The sequence below is a fragment of the Pseudophryne corroboree genome, chromosome 2 (assembly GCF_028390025.1).
Source record: "Pseudophryne corroboree isolate aPseCor3 chromosome 2, aPseCor3.hap2, whole genome shotgun sequence".
In the NCBI taxonomy this organism is placed as follows: Eukaryota; Metazoa; Chordata; class Amphibia; order Anura; family Myobatrachidae; genus Pseudophryne; species Pseudophryne corroboree.
The window spans coordinates 4210169-4226016 of NC_086445.1; the positions used below are offsets into that span (position 1 = coordinate 4210169).

Genomic DNA, 15848 nt, shown 5'->3' on the forward strand with positions numbered 1-15848 from the left:
AAAATTGGCCATCAAACTCAAAGTAGTTATGCTCCAATATAAAGTGTTTGCTGTCCACCAGGAAAAATATTTCCTTAACTGAAATTGTATCATCCTTTGACAAAAGTTTCTCTACCGCTACGAATCCCTTAGTGTGCGATATAGATGAGCATAAATTCTGGACATTGATGTTAAGCCAACTACAGTATATGTTGGTTGCCAGGCTAAATCACAAATGTCCCATAGTAAACTAGTCTTTTATATAAGAGTTTTGTTGTTTCACAAAAAGCTGTAAACTTAAATCAATGTAGTGAGAGAGGTTATCAGTGACTGAAGCAACTCCAGAGATAATCGGCCTTCCGGGTGGATGTTTCTTATTTTGTGGATCTTTGGGATGTGATAAAAAAATAGGACCATGAGGTTTTTTTTACATCCAGATACAAGTATTCCTCCTTACAAATATGTCCCTCCTTTCTGGATTGGCTAAGCACATTAGTTAATTTTTCTTTGATAGGTTCTGTAGGGTCACTGTCAGGTCCGGGTGTTTTTGTGAATCCGTTAACCCGGGACCAACCACAGGTGTAGGTGCTGGGCTATGAAGAAAGCAGGGAGGACGAAGAAAGTTCCGCTTCATATATTTATTCAAGATAACAATTCAGTAAAGAGTTAACTGACAAGTTGTTAATCATCATATTATACTGAAGTATTGCAGGAATAATATGCAAGAGAAAACTCAAAAATAAATAAAAGAAATGTTCATGGAAACATATGCAAAACAAGCTGATGAATAAATGTTGGATTGTCCAAATATAAACAAGCTTTGATGCTTAACTGCAGAATGTGATTAACTGGATAATGCAGACATGAAGAGATAACTGTAAGGATTTGCAATGGAATTTTGAGGGTTAACTGAGAGACTGTGAAGAATTATCCTTGTTATGACAACATAGCAAATATAAAGTACTGAATTGGGTTACTTGCGGATTCCGGAGATCACTGTGAAACTGTAGTAGAAGACAAGGTGATGAATGGGTTAAATGCAGAGTTGAACAAACGAACAGCTGAGAGAAACAGGATCCTCCAGACTTTGAATGATAGGCAGACTGACAAGGTAACCTCATGCAGGACACTGGGAATCCAACTATTTCCAATAGGAGTGCAATTAACTGACAGCACAGCGGAGAGCCGGTGGATCTTTCAGCAGTGAAGGCTGCAGACGGACCTCTGGGAACGGAGGCGATATCTGGACCACGGGAATCACACAGGAATGCACGGAGAGAGCTCAGAGCTAGAGCACAGCGATGATACAACAAAGCACTGGCCCAGAGTAACATAATCCCAGCCTACTTAAAGGCAGCACAAGCACGGGATTGGCTTACACCTGCCCACAGGTGTTTTCACAAGTGCTCAGTATTAGCTATTTGGTCTCCAACATGGCCACCTCCTATACAGCAGACACACTGCAGTGCCTTAGGCCATTTGGTCCCCGCACTCACAGTTCCCAGACTCTGCATTACCTGTGCCATTGATCACGCCGTGTCCCCACACGGGCACACAGCACCGCGAGCAACCGCACTGGCAACGGATGAACCCCAGAACCCGCAAAGGTGAGAGACCGGTTCGTGACAGTACCCCCTCTTCTACGGGTGGTCTCCGAACACCTTTGAACCTTGTCAGGATTTTTGGAGAAGTATTTCTGTACCAGTCTTGGAGCATGAACATCTTCAGAGAAAACCCAGGATCTCTCCTCCGGACCGTAACCCTTCCAGTCGACCAGAAACTGTAAACGTCCATATCGGGAACGTGAGTCCACAATCTCTTTAACTTCAAATTCCTCATTCTGCAAAGAGTGAACTTTAGGAGATTTGGACTGGGTAGTACGGAACTTATTGAGAATCAAAGGCTTCAGTAAAGATGTATGAAAGGCGTTAGGAATTCTCAAAGACGGTGGCAACTTGACTTTGTATGACACAGGGTTGAGTACCTTTACAATGGGAAATGGACCAATAAACTTGGGAGCAAATTTCTTAGAAGGAACTTTGAACTTGAGATTGCGCATAGAAATCCAAACTTGGTCTCCCACTTTGTAATTCGGTACAGCTTTACGTTTTCTATCTGCAGAAGATTTATAACGAGTGGAAGTTTTGACCAAGGACTTACGTACACAACTCCAGATGATAGATAGACGTTGAAGCTCTTGATCTGCTGCTGGAACCTCTAGGGCTGGCAATGGATGAAACTCTGGTGGAGAACTTCTTGGACTCTTATGTTGGGCACATTTAGGACATGCTGCTATAAACTCTTGGACATCGGCTTTGAGACGTGGCCACCAATAGGACTGTTGAATAAATTTGAGAGTCTTTAGAACCCCAGGATGACCCATGAAGGAAGAGGAGTGAGCCCAGGTAAGCAGCCGTTTTCGAAGACTTGTGGCGACAAAGGTCTTGCCAAGCGGAGGAACTGGAGAGGTTCGAGTCATTAAAAAGGACGTAGGATTCACAATGGCTTGATTCGTGGTAGCATCATTTAATTCAGAAGAAGCAAAGGACCGGGAAAGGGCATCTGCCTTTTTGTTCTGAGACCCTGGACGATAGGTGAGTTTGAAATCAAATCGTGAGAAGAAAAGCGCCCATCGAGCTTGTCGTGGATTCAAACACTGAGCTGACTGCAGATACAGAAGATTCTTATGATCAGTATAAACTGTAATGCGATGTTGAGCTCCTTCTAGAAGGTATCTCCACTCCTCAAATGCCAACTTGATGGCAAGTAACTCTTGCTCACCGATTGCATAATTACGTTCTGCCGGGAGGAACTTACGGGAGAAATATCCACAGGGATGGACCTTTTTATCTTCAAAGACTTGAGACAACACAGCTCCTACTGCTTCTGTAGATGCATGCACCTCTAGTAGAAAGGGACGATTCAAATCAGGCTGTCGAAGAATGGGGGCTGACACAAAGGCTTGCTTTAAATCAGAGAAGGCTTTGATTGCTTCAGAAGACCAGTTCGTAGGATTTGCTCCCTTGCGAGTTAGGGCTGTGATAGGAGCAGCTAACGTAGAATAATTCTTAATGAATCTCCTATAGAAATTAGCAAAGCCAAGAAATCGCTGAATCCCCTTGAGAGTTGTAGGAGTGGACCAATCCCGGATAGCTCGCGTCTCTGGGATGGATAGCGGATGAATTTGTCCCCTAGGAGGGGTCTTGCCCGGAACCAGGACGACTGGGCAGTCCCATTCACGATGAGGAGGTAGAGAGTCTGCTGCTTGCTTACTGGAAACATCCGCAAGGGATTGATACACCGGAGGTAGATCGGAAAGGCTAATTGACCGAAGAGGTACAATTGCAGCTACACAGTCCTTGGTACAAGATTTACCCCATGAAAGGACTTCCATGGTTTGCCAATTAAGTTGAGGATTATGTTTCTGCAGCCAAGGTAAACCAAGTATCACATCTTGAGAGGCTTTGGGAATCACGTAGAAGGAGAGGTATTCGGAATGGAGCTCACCAACTTTCATCTTGAGACATACGGTTCGATGAGTAATTATACCATCTGGAATTCGACTTCCATCCACTGCTGTAACAGCAACTGCTGCTTCCAGGGGCATGGTTTGAACTTTAGACCGTATGACAAAGGCTGAGGAGATGAAGTTCTTGGCTGCCCCGGAATCTAGGAGGGCTGAAACTTTCACTGTAGAACTTGGAACTTCTAATTGAATAGACAAGGTTGGCTCTTTCCCAGAACGTGATTCTAAAGTAACTCCTAGCTTAACCTCTCTTGAATAAGCTAGGAGGCGAGAGTTTCCCGGTCGGAGTTTGCAGAATTTAACTAAATGTTCGGAGGACCCACAGTACATGCAGAGGTTACCCTGTCGACGACGAAGTCGTTCCTCCTCTGTGAGGCGAGAGCGCCCAATCTGCATAGGTTCTTCAGTCATTACTGGAGATTGTGATGAAGAATCTTGTCGAGGTCTAGGATGATCACGTGGACTGGATCGCTCTGCCCTGGATTTCTCTAAACATAGCTCCCTGTAACGTAGATCAAGTTTGTTACAGAGAGAAATCAATTCATCCAGTTTAATTGGCACATCCCGAATAGTTAAATCATCCTTGATTCTTTCTGAAAGTCCATTCCAAAACGCGGCGATCAGGGCCTCCTCATTCCAGTTTAACTCTGAAGACAACGTGCGAAACTGAATAATATATTGACTGACAGGACGTAAACCTTGACGTAGACGGAGAATCTCCAAGGATGCTGAGGTGGTCCTGCCTGGTTCGTCAAAGATTCTCCGGAAGGAAGATACGAACTCTTTGTAATTAGAGAGGATAGGATCACCTCTCTCCCATAATGGTGATGCCCACTCCAGAGCCTGACCGGAGAGGAGGGCAATAATATATGCAACCTTAGAACGAGCTGATGGGAAACTGGCAGACATCAGTTCAAACTGGATCTCGCATTGATTCAGGAATCCTCTGCAAAGTTTTGGAGTTCCGTCAAACTTACTCGGAGAGGGTAACTGCAAGCGGGACGTACAGTAGGCAGCATCACAGGAGAAGCTGTAGTGGTAACTGGGACATCCGGGGTTGGAATCTGGACTTGGGACGTTTTAATAGCCGTATGAAGAGTCTCTAAACGGTCTGCCATAGTTTGCATAAACTGCACTATTTGTGTCTGTATAGACTCCTGGTTTTCCAGACGGGAAAGGATATCTGACGTAGCACCGCCTCCTGTGAATTGGTCACTTGACGGATCCATGTGGCCAGTGCTTACTGTCAGGTCCGGGTGTTTTTGTGAATCCGTTAACCCGGGACCAACCACAGGTGTAGGTGCTGGGCTATGAAGAAAGCAGGGAGGACGAAGAAAGTTCCGCTTCATATATTTATTCAAGATAACAATTCAGTAAAGAGTTAACTGACAAGTTGTTAATCATCATATTATACTGAAGTATTGCAGGAATAATATGCAAGAGAAAACTCAAAAATAAATAAAATAAATGTTCATGGAAACATATGCAAAACAAGCTGATGAATAAATGTTGGATTGTCCAAATATAAACAAGCTTTGATGCTGAACTGCAGAATGTGATTAACTGGATAATGCAGACATGAAGAGATAACTGTAAGGATTTGCAATGGAATTTTGAGGGTTAACTGAGAGACTGTGAAGAATTATCCTTGTTATGACAACATAGCAAATATAAAGTACTGAATTGGGTTACTTGCGGATTCCGGAGATCACTGTGAAACTGTAGTAGAAGACAAGGTGATGAATGGGTTAAATGCAGAGTTGAACAAACGAACAGCTGAGAGAAACAGGATCCTCCAGACTTTGAATGATAGGCAGACTGACAAGGTAACCTCATGCAGGACACTGGGAATCCAACTATTTCCAATAGGAGTGCAATTAACTGACAGCACAGCGGAGAGCCGGTGGATCTTTCAGCAGTGAAGGCTGCAGACGGACCTCTGGGAACGGAGGCGATATCTGGACCACGGGAATCACACAGGAATGCACGGAGAGAGCTCAGAGCTAGAGCACAGCGATGATACAACAAAGCACTGGCCCAGAGTAACATAATCCCAGCCTACTTAAAGGCAGCACAAGCACGGGATTGGCTTACACCTGCCCACAGGTGTTTTCACAAGTGCTCAGTATTAGCTATTTGGTCTCCAACATGGCCACCTCCTATACAGCAGACACACCGCAGTGCCTTAGGCCATTTGGTCCCCGCACTCACAGTTCCCAGACTCTGCATTACCTGTGCCATTGATCACGCCGTGTCCCCACACGGGCACACAGCACCGCGAGCAACCGCACTGGCAACGGATGAACCCCAGAACCCGCAAAGGTGAGAGACCGGTTTGTGACAGTCATTACTCAATTGTTTGTACATGACGCCATCCTCAATGATTCTGTAAGCTTTTTTGAGGTACTCCGATTTATCTTGTATGACCACTGCTCCACCCTTATCCGCAATCTTAATGATCATTTAATCGTCCTTCTTAAGCTGTTTTAGGACATATTTTTAAGAGGCGGATACACTATTTTGAAACTTGTTACACTGAAGTGCGCCAAATAAATACAAATTTAATACACAAAAGTTACATCATAAAAATTAGACACCAGCCTCTTCAAGAATTTATTTATATTTATTTTCATTTTTATATTTCTTAAAATACACACGTATCCACATAAGTTAAATGAGACATCTATCCCTTTAAGAGTCATACACTTATTGAGTCACAACCCTTCATAATATTGGAACTTTTTTATATAGCCCCAACACATAATATGAATGTTTAATTAGTGTTTCTCTTGATACACATCAGCTTAAATCATTTTCACACCACCATTTATAAATGGGATGATACATAAGGTGTTAATATACAGTTAGCTCTCACACTCCCATCTAAATTAAAAATATAGTTAGCACTTTAAAATAACATCACTTTATGCACTATGAGATATAATATAGACTTGGGGTAAATGTATAATAATGGGGTCAAAATGCAAACAAAAACCCGTATGAGGGAATTTTTTTACTTTAAATGTATCTACATCGGCGCTGGACTATAAGTCCGGTAACACCGGATGCTTCCACTACCCATGGAACGCATCCTGAACGCAGAGTGAGGAAACAGGAAACATCCGCAAACAGTCTACAGGCGCCGTACTCTCCGGACTCCCCCAACATGTAGTCGCAGTTTGTGGCACCCCAGGAGTAAATGAGTTGCATTGCTTGGCTGGATGGCATGTCCGTTCAGCCTGATGAGCAAAAGCTCATTTGTTTTTCATGTTTTCCATATTTATTTAATTTATTTCAAATGGACCCAATGCATTATGGGACTTTATTCAGTATGACTGCACCCAATGCATTATGGGACTTTATTCAGTATAAACGTACCCAATGCATTATGGGACTTTATATTCCACTGGTTCAGAGGCATTTTGCAATGCATTGTGGGGCATTTTTTCAATTACATATTTACAATTCTAATTAAGTATGTCTATTAATTGATATAAACAATATTAGAAACACTGCACAAAGCTCTTTAATAAGTGACAAATATACAACCCTTACATAGGAAGAAATACTAAATGACAGCTAATTGTCATTCAGAGAGGGGGAAGTGATGTCACCATGGTGATGGTATTTAAACCCCTGAGTCTCAGGTCACACCTCCCTCTGAGTATCTGGGCTGAATTGCAGCTGACCACATTGTACTGCCAAGATGGTAAGTAAGATACCCATGTAGGGGTGTGGTATTGTATGTCGGTGGCCGGGCTCCGGCGACTAGCATACCAGCACCAGAATCCCTACTGCCGGCATACTGACAGCGTGGCGAGTGCAAATAAGCCCCTTACGGGCTCGCTGCGCTCGCCATACTGCGGGCACCGTGGTGCCCTATGCGCGCCACGCTATTTATTCTCCCTCCAGGGGGGTTGTGGACCCCCAAGAGGGAGATAAAGTGTCGGAATGCCGGCTGTCGGGATTCTGGCGCCGATATACCGTGCCACCCCCATACAGAACTAATTCCAACTATATCCTCCAGTTGTGTGTACTTATACGGAAATTATCCTGTATGAATTTGCACCGAGACCATTCTGGTTATACATCCATATTAAATTTGGATGATATTCTCTGTTTTACTGTATAATATATTACCACACATGTCAATCGTATATTTATTTATTTTATTTATTTATTAGCAGTTTCTTATATAGCGCAGCATATTCCGTTGCGCTTTACAATTAGAACAACAATTATAGAACAAAACTGGGCAAAGACAGACAGACAGAGGTAGGAAGGCCCTGCTCGCAAGCTTACAATCTATAGGGAAATAGGCATTGATACACAAGGACAGATGATACCTATTGCATAATGGTTCCCCAGGTTGCTAGGTTCTTAATGGGTTGTATATGATATGATCACCCAGCAATGTTGGAAGACAAAATGTGAGGTTATGGGGACTGTACAGAGGGGATGTAACGTGATAGGGAAGCTGTGAAGGTTATGTGTGTAGGTCGGAAATTTTGTAGGCTTGTCTGAAGCGATGAGTTTTCAGAGAACGTTTAAAGGTTTGGAGACTAAAGGAGAGTCTTATTGTGCGTGGGAGTGCATTCCACAGAGTGGGTGAAGCCCGGGTAAAGTCCTGTAATTTGAGTGGGAACAGGTAATACATGTGGATGAGAGACGCAGATCTTGTGCAGAACGGAGAGGTCTGGTAGGGAGATATTTTGAGAAGAGTGAGGAGATGTATGATGGTGCAGTTTGGGTAATAGCCTTGTATGTAAGTAAAAGTATTTTATATTTGACACGGTAGAAAAACGGTAACCAATGGAGGGACTGACAGAGCAGATCAGCAGATGAAGAACGTCTGGCGAGGAAGATTAGCCTCGCAGCTGCATTTAAAATGGATTGAAGTGGTGATAGCCTATGTTTGGGAAGACCAGTAAGGAGACTATTACAATAATCAATGCGGGAGATGATGAGTGCATGGATTAGAGTTTTTGCAGTGTCTCGTGTAAGATAAGGGCGTATTTTGGATATGTTTTTAAGGTGCATGTAACATGATTTAGAGACAGATTGAATGTGTGGAACAAAGGACAGTTCAGAGTCAAGGGTGACACCTAGGTAACGAGCTTGTGGGGTGGATAGTTGCATTGTCAACAGTTATAGAGATATCAGGTTGGTAACTACTCTTAGCTGGTGGGAAAATAATTAATTCGGTTTTGGAAATGTTGAGTTTAAGGTGGCGAGATGACATCCAAGATGAAATGGCAGACAGGCATCCAGTGACACGAGCCAATACTGGTGGTGACAAATCTGGGGAGGATAGGTAGATTTGAGTATCATCAGCGTACAAATGATACTGAAATCCAAAGGAGCTGATTAGTTTACCAAGAGAGGAGGTATAGATTGAGAAAAGCAGAGGACCTAAGACTGAGCCTTGCGGTACTCCAACTGATAGAGGTAGAGAAGAGGAGGTAGAATCAGAGAAGTGAACACTGAAAGAACGATTAGATAGGTAGGATGAGAACCAAGAAAGGGCGGTGTCCTGAAGACCTAGGGATTGTAGTGTTTGTATGAGAAGAGAGTGGTCAACAGTGTCAAAAGCAGCAGATAGATCTAGAAGAATAAGTAGTGTGTAATGGCCTTTTGATCTAGCAGTGACCAGATCATTCACTACTTTGGTCAGTGCCATCTCTGTGGAGTGTTGGGCACGAAAGCCTGACTGAAGTGGGTCCAATAAGTTGTGCGAGTTAAGAAAGTGTGTAAGGCGAGTGTAGGCAAGCCTCTAAAGTAGCTTGGAGGGACTGGGTAGCTGAGAAATGGGACGGTAGTTAGAGAGTGTGTTTGGGTCAGAGTTGTGTTTTTTTAGAATGGGAGTAATGACTGCATGTTTAAACAGAGAGGGAAAGATACCAGTAGAGAGAGATTACAGATGTTAGTTAAGGTTGGGATAAGCACAGGAGACAAAGTTTTACTGACCTGTGAGGGTATAGAGTCAAGAGGAGAGGTAGTGGAGTAGGAGGACGAAAAGAGTGTTGATACTTCATCTTCACTTGTGGGATCAAATGAAGAGAAAGTGCCAGAGGGTCCAGGTAGGGAATTGAGCAGGTCACTGGCTGAGTTAGAGCATACCATTTCATCTCAGATTTTATCAATCTTATCCTTGAAGTAGGAAGCAAGTTCTTGTGCACGGATAGTAGCTAGTGGGGGAGGTGAGGGAGGGTAAAGAAGTGATTTAAATGTATTAAAAAGTATATAACTATTAATCCTGAACCACAATTGTATATAACTATTCATTCTAAACTACATTTTCATACAGTCCAAATGTCAAACTGTACAGATATTAATATCAAGTATCAAACAGCAGTGCCGTTCCTAGCGACGGGCGAGGCGTGCAACTGCACCGGGCGCACGCCGCGGCACTTTTCCCCTCACTGGACTAACCCCCCTCCTCCCAGACAAAGTACTCCACTCGGGGGTGTGGAGATTCATGGAATGACGTGTTTGCGTTATGATGTCACAACGCAACTTGTCATTTCGCGAAACTCTGCCCTCATAGCGGAGTACTACAGTGTGAAAAGGAGGAGGGGGAGAGGGGGAGCGGAGGGTGCGAGTGGGCAGGAGAGCTGGCGGGTGGGAGATGGTGGGACTGGAGCTAGCTAGCTAGCGGGTGGGCTGGCATTACCCCTGGCAAATAGCATTACACACCACTGGCAACTAGCATTACCCCTGGCAACTAGAATTACGCAGCCCTGCCAACTAGCATTACCCCTGGCAACTAGAATTACGCACCCCTGCCAACTAGCATTACCCCTGGCAACTAGAATTACACACCCCTGCCAACTAGCATTACCCCTGGCAACTAGAATTACACACCCCTGCCAACTAGCATTACCCCTGGCAACTAGAATTACACACCCCTGGCAATGAGCATTACCCCTGGCAATGAGCACGACACCCGTCCCAGAGCATGAAACCCTTGGCAACGAGCATGGATCCCATAGCATGAATCCCCTGGCAACGAGCATGGATTCCAGACATGAAACCCCTGGCAACGAGCAAGACACCCAGCCCATGGACAAAAAACACACATGCATCCTTCCCTCTAGATGGGGAAAATATAGGGGTAACTATGGTGGAAAAAGATACGGGGGTGCTCATAGTCATAATACAGCAAGTAAAGTGCTTGCGTGCATTAAACGGGTAATTGAGACAAGGGACGAGGATGTAATCCTGCCGCTGTACAAATCATTGGTTTGTCCGCACCTGGAATATTGTGTTCAGTTCTGGGCACCGTATTATAAAAAACATATCAGGGAACTATTTTAGGAAAAAGGGATGGGAAAACTACTGCACTAGTAATATGAGCTGTAATGTACTTCTTAACCCCACATTATTTACTGTTTCATAAATTTGAATTAGTTATGGGGGTGCTGCCACAGTTTATATTGTTGCCAATGGTAGTAAACTTATTCACAAAAGAGGGACAGGGATTGGTCTTGAGTGGCGCACAAAAATAAATAGATACATAAAATATAACTTTTATTATAGTATTATTAAAAAGCCTGTAACTGTGAAATATTAAAAACCAACATACAATGACAAAACAAGACGTGACATATATTGTTAAAAATACACACTATACCCAGAATGTCATGCACTGCCAATAGGTTTACATTTAATTAATGGGTACCGTGACCTCTCTTATTATTGTGTGTAATGCCAATTTATTCGTAGATGTTAATAAAGATTTTCAACACTCCTCGTATCATAGTGACTGGTTTCTTGTATTAGTCTCCTTCAAATCAAAATTTCTAATACATTTTCAGACGTTTACCATACCAGGAAAGTTCTCAACATCTATGCTTTATTGCACTATAATATCATGCAATTGTATATGCTGCTACTGGTGTTCCCCTTTCATGGATATCCGCACATTGGACCACCATCTATCAATTATTATTGTTCCCCAGAGTCTGCTGTTGGTCTTATGTGTCACTGGTTAATTTCAATAAATAAATATTCGAGTAACCAGTGGAGTCTTCAATAGCTATATCTCTGACCGGCACTCTAATAAAACAGCGCTATCAATATTATATACTATTCTTTTACCACAGTAACTATTGTGTCATGTGTCACTATTGTCATACTCCGCCTTTCAGTATGGTGAGTCTGACTTGCATCACGGATTTTCATACGTCCGTGTTTACTCTTGATATAATTATCATATACATGACAATACTCCGTCACTAATGCACATTGTACTATATTTTATTCTCATATGATATATTTGTGTGCTGTGACCGATGATTGTTTATTATGAAAAATTATCAGAGGGGATCCACTATAATATCATTGCAGTTTTAAGTGCTAGCCAATTGGAATGGATATGTTTCCTCAGCAAATGATATGATACATACAGTATGTTGAATTTACTCTGGAAACTTAGTTGTATAAATAACAAGTATGTTGCCACTGTGTGTTAGATGTCAGCCCCCTGACACTCGCATCAGACTGTTACACTGTTCCTCTCTGTGTGTTCTCTTAATGATTGATAGAGAGCTGCAGCATTTATACACCTAGATATTAATATAGGATTACACTTAATTTAATCCATTGTGGGTAGCTGCAGAGTGGCTGAGTGCTCAGTAACATGAGAGAAAGCAACCTTTAAATATAGGCTTGTAGTTGATACACTGTTACTTTCAATATTAACCACACGGCTGCATTTAACTCAATAGTGAATGCGGTCAGTGGCAGCCTTCCATTCAATTAGAAGGGGCCATGGCTGTATATAATATACTGATATTTGGCTGCAGTATAATCCTATGCTGCACCATAGACATCTTCTATACACACATCATTAGGGATACAGCAGACATTAGATTCTACAGTGATCTCCTACTGTTATGCATCAATTATTTTAGTTGCCTTTCATTAACTTATTCAGCATCACACTATACCAGAGTGCTAATCAATCGTTCATGCAAATAATGTGTGTTTGTGTTGAAATATGATTTAGAATGAATAAATAAATAAACTCCTTAACACAAAGGGATAATTACAGGACTTAAGCTTTAGAACCTGATGCTGAATAAGTTAATGAATGGAAGGCTGCCACTGACCGCATTCACTATTGAGTTAAATGCAGCCGTGTGGTTAATATTGGAAGTAACAGTGTATCAACTACAAGCCTATATTTAAAGGTTGCTTTCTCTCATGTTACTGAGCACTCAGCCACTCTGCAGCTACCCACAATGGATTAAATTAAGTGTAATCCTATATTAATATCTAGGTGTATAAATGCTGCAGCTCTCTATCAATACTGTAGCTTTTTTGCAACTTTGGATCCCCAAAATAGCCACCTTTACAACAACATGTGGATTACCATTGGTTGCAAAAAGCATAAGGTGGACATATGCATTTGAATTTGTAAAATATATTGAACACCAATAATGTAATCAGTGAAGTTCCCGTCCGACAATTACTTAGCCAATCTGCCCTACCCAATAAAAGGGTATCCTACAGTATGTTACAATATACCTATGTAATATTGTAGGTGGATTTTGACGGTCTAAGATCTAGGAACCCTTTCTCCTGATGTTTTATCACACATGAATAATTGGTCACTTGTAATCTAACAAGTACAAGGAAGTTATGTAATGACCCATCCATGAGAGAGATGAGCAAAAGGGCCTCTTATGTTAAACTATATACAGTGGGGATTAAAAGTTTGGGCACCCCAGGCAAAAATTCATTTTAATGTGCAAAAAGAAGCCAAGGAAAGATGGAAAAATTTCCAAAAGGCATCAAATTACAGATTAGACATTCTTATAACATGTCAAAAAAAGTTAGATTTTATTTCCATCATTTACACTTTCAAAAGAACAGAAAACAAAAAATGGCATCTGCAAAAGTTTGGGCACCCTGCAGAGTTAATACCTTGTACTGCCCCCTTTGGCAAGTATCACAGCTTGTAAATGCTTTTTGTAGCCAGCCAAGAGTCTTTAAATTCTTGTTTGAGCTATCTTCACCCATTCTTCCTTACAAAAGTCTTCCAGTTATTTGAGATTCCTGGGCTGTCTGTGACGCACTGCTCTTTTAAGGTCTATCCATAGATTTTCAATTATGTTGAGGTCAGGAGATTGTGAAGGCCATGGCAAAACCTTCAGTTTACGCCTCTTGATGTAATCCACCGTGGATTTTGAGGTGTGTTTAGGATCATTATCCATTTGTAGAAGCCAGCCTCTCTTTAACTTCAGCTTTTTCACAGATGGAATCAAGTTAGCATCCAAAATTTGCTGGAATCTTATTGAATCCATTTTTCCTTCTACTCGTGAAATGTTTCCTGTGCCACTGGCTGCAATACAACCCCAAAGCATGATTGATCCACCCCCATGGTAACAGTTGGACAGAGGTTCTTTTCATTAAATTCTGTGCCCTTCCTTCTCCAAACGTACCTTTGCTCATTCCGGCCAAAAAGTTCGATTTTAACCTCATCGGTCCACAGAACTTTATTCCAAAATGCATCAGGCTTGACTATATGTTCATTTGCAAACTTCAAATGCTGATTTTTGTGGTGAGGACGTAGAAGAGGTTTTCTTCTGATGACTCTTCCATGAAGACCATATTTGTACAAGTATCTCTTTATAGTGGAATAGTGTACCACAACTCCAGTGTCTGCCAGATCTTCCTGGAGGGATCGTGCAGTCAAACGTGGATTTTGACTTGCTTTTCTCACAATCCTGTGAGCTGTTCTGTCTGATATTTTTCTTGGTCTTCCAGATCTTGCTTTAACTTCCACTGTTCCTGATGACTGCCATTTCTTAATTACATTCCGAACAGGGGATATGGGCATCTGATAATGCTTTTCTATCTTGTTATAGCTTTCTCCTGCTTTGTGAGCGTCAACTATTCTCAGTTTCAGTGTTCTACACAACTACTTAGAGGAACCCATGGTGCTGATTGTTGGAGCAAGGTCAGATGAGTCTGGGCTTTTAAAACCTTTGAGATTGACATCACCTGGTCTTTCCAGACGATGATTGAGAACAATCCATGACACTGCCAGGTCTCAGCTGTCTAAAGGGGGCAGTACAAGGTATTAACTCTGCAGGGTGCCCAAACTTTTGCAGACGCCATTTTTTGTTTTCTGTTCTTTTGAAAGTGTAAATGATGGAAATAAAATCAAACTTTTTTTGAATGTTATAAGAATGTCTAATCTGTAATTTGATGCCTTTTGGAGATTTTTCCATCTTTCCTTGGCTTCTTTTTGCACATTAAAATGAATTTTTGCCTGGGGTGCCCAAACTTTCAATCCCCACTGTAAATAGGGATACTCACAGAGCGATCGCTGCTTAAAATCAAAGCAATCTGACTAGATTGCTTAGATTTTAAGCATGATCACTCCATGTGTAACCCCCACAGTGATAGCAATGCGCAGCCCCGCGCATCGCTGGTGCTAGATTGGCCTGCCATGCAGGCCAATCTAGCAGGTCGCTCATTTCACCCGCCGGGTGAAATGAGCGCCCCCCCCCATCTCCCCCCGCACACTCAGCACACATCGCGCTGTGCTGAGCGGCGGGAGAGATGTGTGCTGAGCGGTTCGCTCGGCACACATCTCTCCCACATTGGCCCGTGAGTACTGGGCTTTAATGTCATATTTTAGGTGTATTCTGAAGATCAAGATCTAGGAACTCTTCTCCTTGATGTTTTATCACACACCAGTAATTAGTTACTCGTTGTTTAACAAGATCTTAACCTGTTGTCCAAAGGGGAAGCATTAGATATCCCGACCGCCGGATTACCAATGACTATTCTTCCTCTTTGGGTGTCTACGACACCTCTGGAGGGAGAATGAATAGCTTTGTAGTGCACCACCATGCTCGCAAGGGGCTCTTTTGCACTCGCCCCACTGCCGGCATTCCGGAGGTCAGGATCCCGGCGCCGGTATTCTGGGGGCTGGGATCACGACAGCTGGGATATCGTAGTAGACCCGTCCAAAGACCATAACATAGGGTCATCCAAAGAAAATATACTCTCAGTTAAAATCCCATAGAAACCAATAGTGGGACACAATAAAGACTGTTTATGGTTGAGAAGATAGAGATAAGTAATCTCCACTACATCGACCATTAATGATCCAACTAATGCACTAATAATAATTAATTAAAAGGGTTGTCTATGGCAATAATTGTTTAAATGCAATCTTCTATATACTGTTTTACGTTCTGCTCTGGATATTAGTATATGTGTAAAAAGCCACCAGAGGAAAGTGAATACTTTGAAAATATATTTTACACTCTGAAATTTGTCTGCATTGTTGTTTATCTATTTTAATACATATTGTAATATAATG

General features: G+C 42.3%; 1 protein-coding gene across 1 annotated transcript in view; it reads right to left on the reverse strand.

Annotated features, from left to right (window-relative positions):
- Nucleotides 1-15848, reverse strand: part of LOC135051331 (transient receptor potential cation channel subfamily M member 2-like) — a 381374-nt gene that overhangs the window by 128768 nt on the left and 236758 nt on the right. The window lies entirely within an intron of this gene.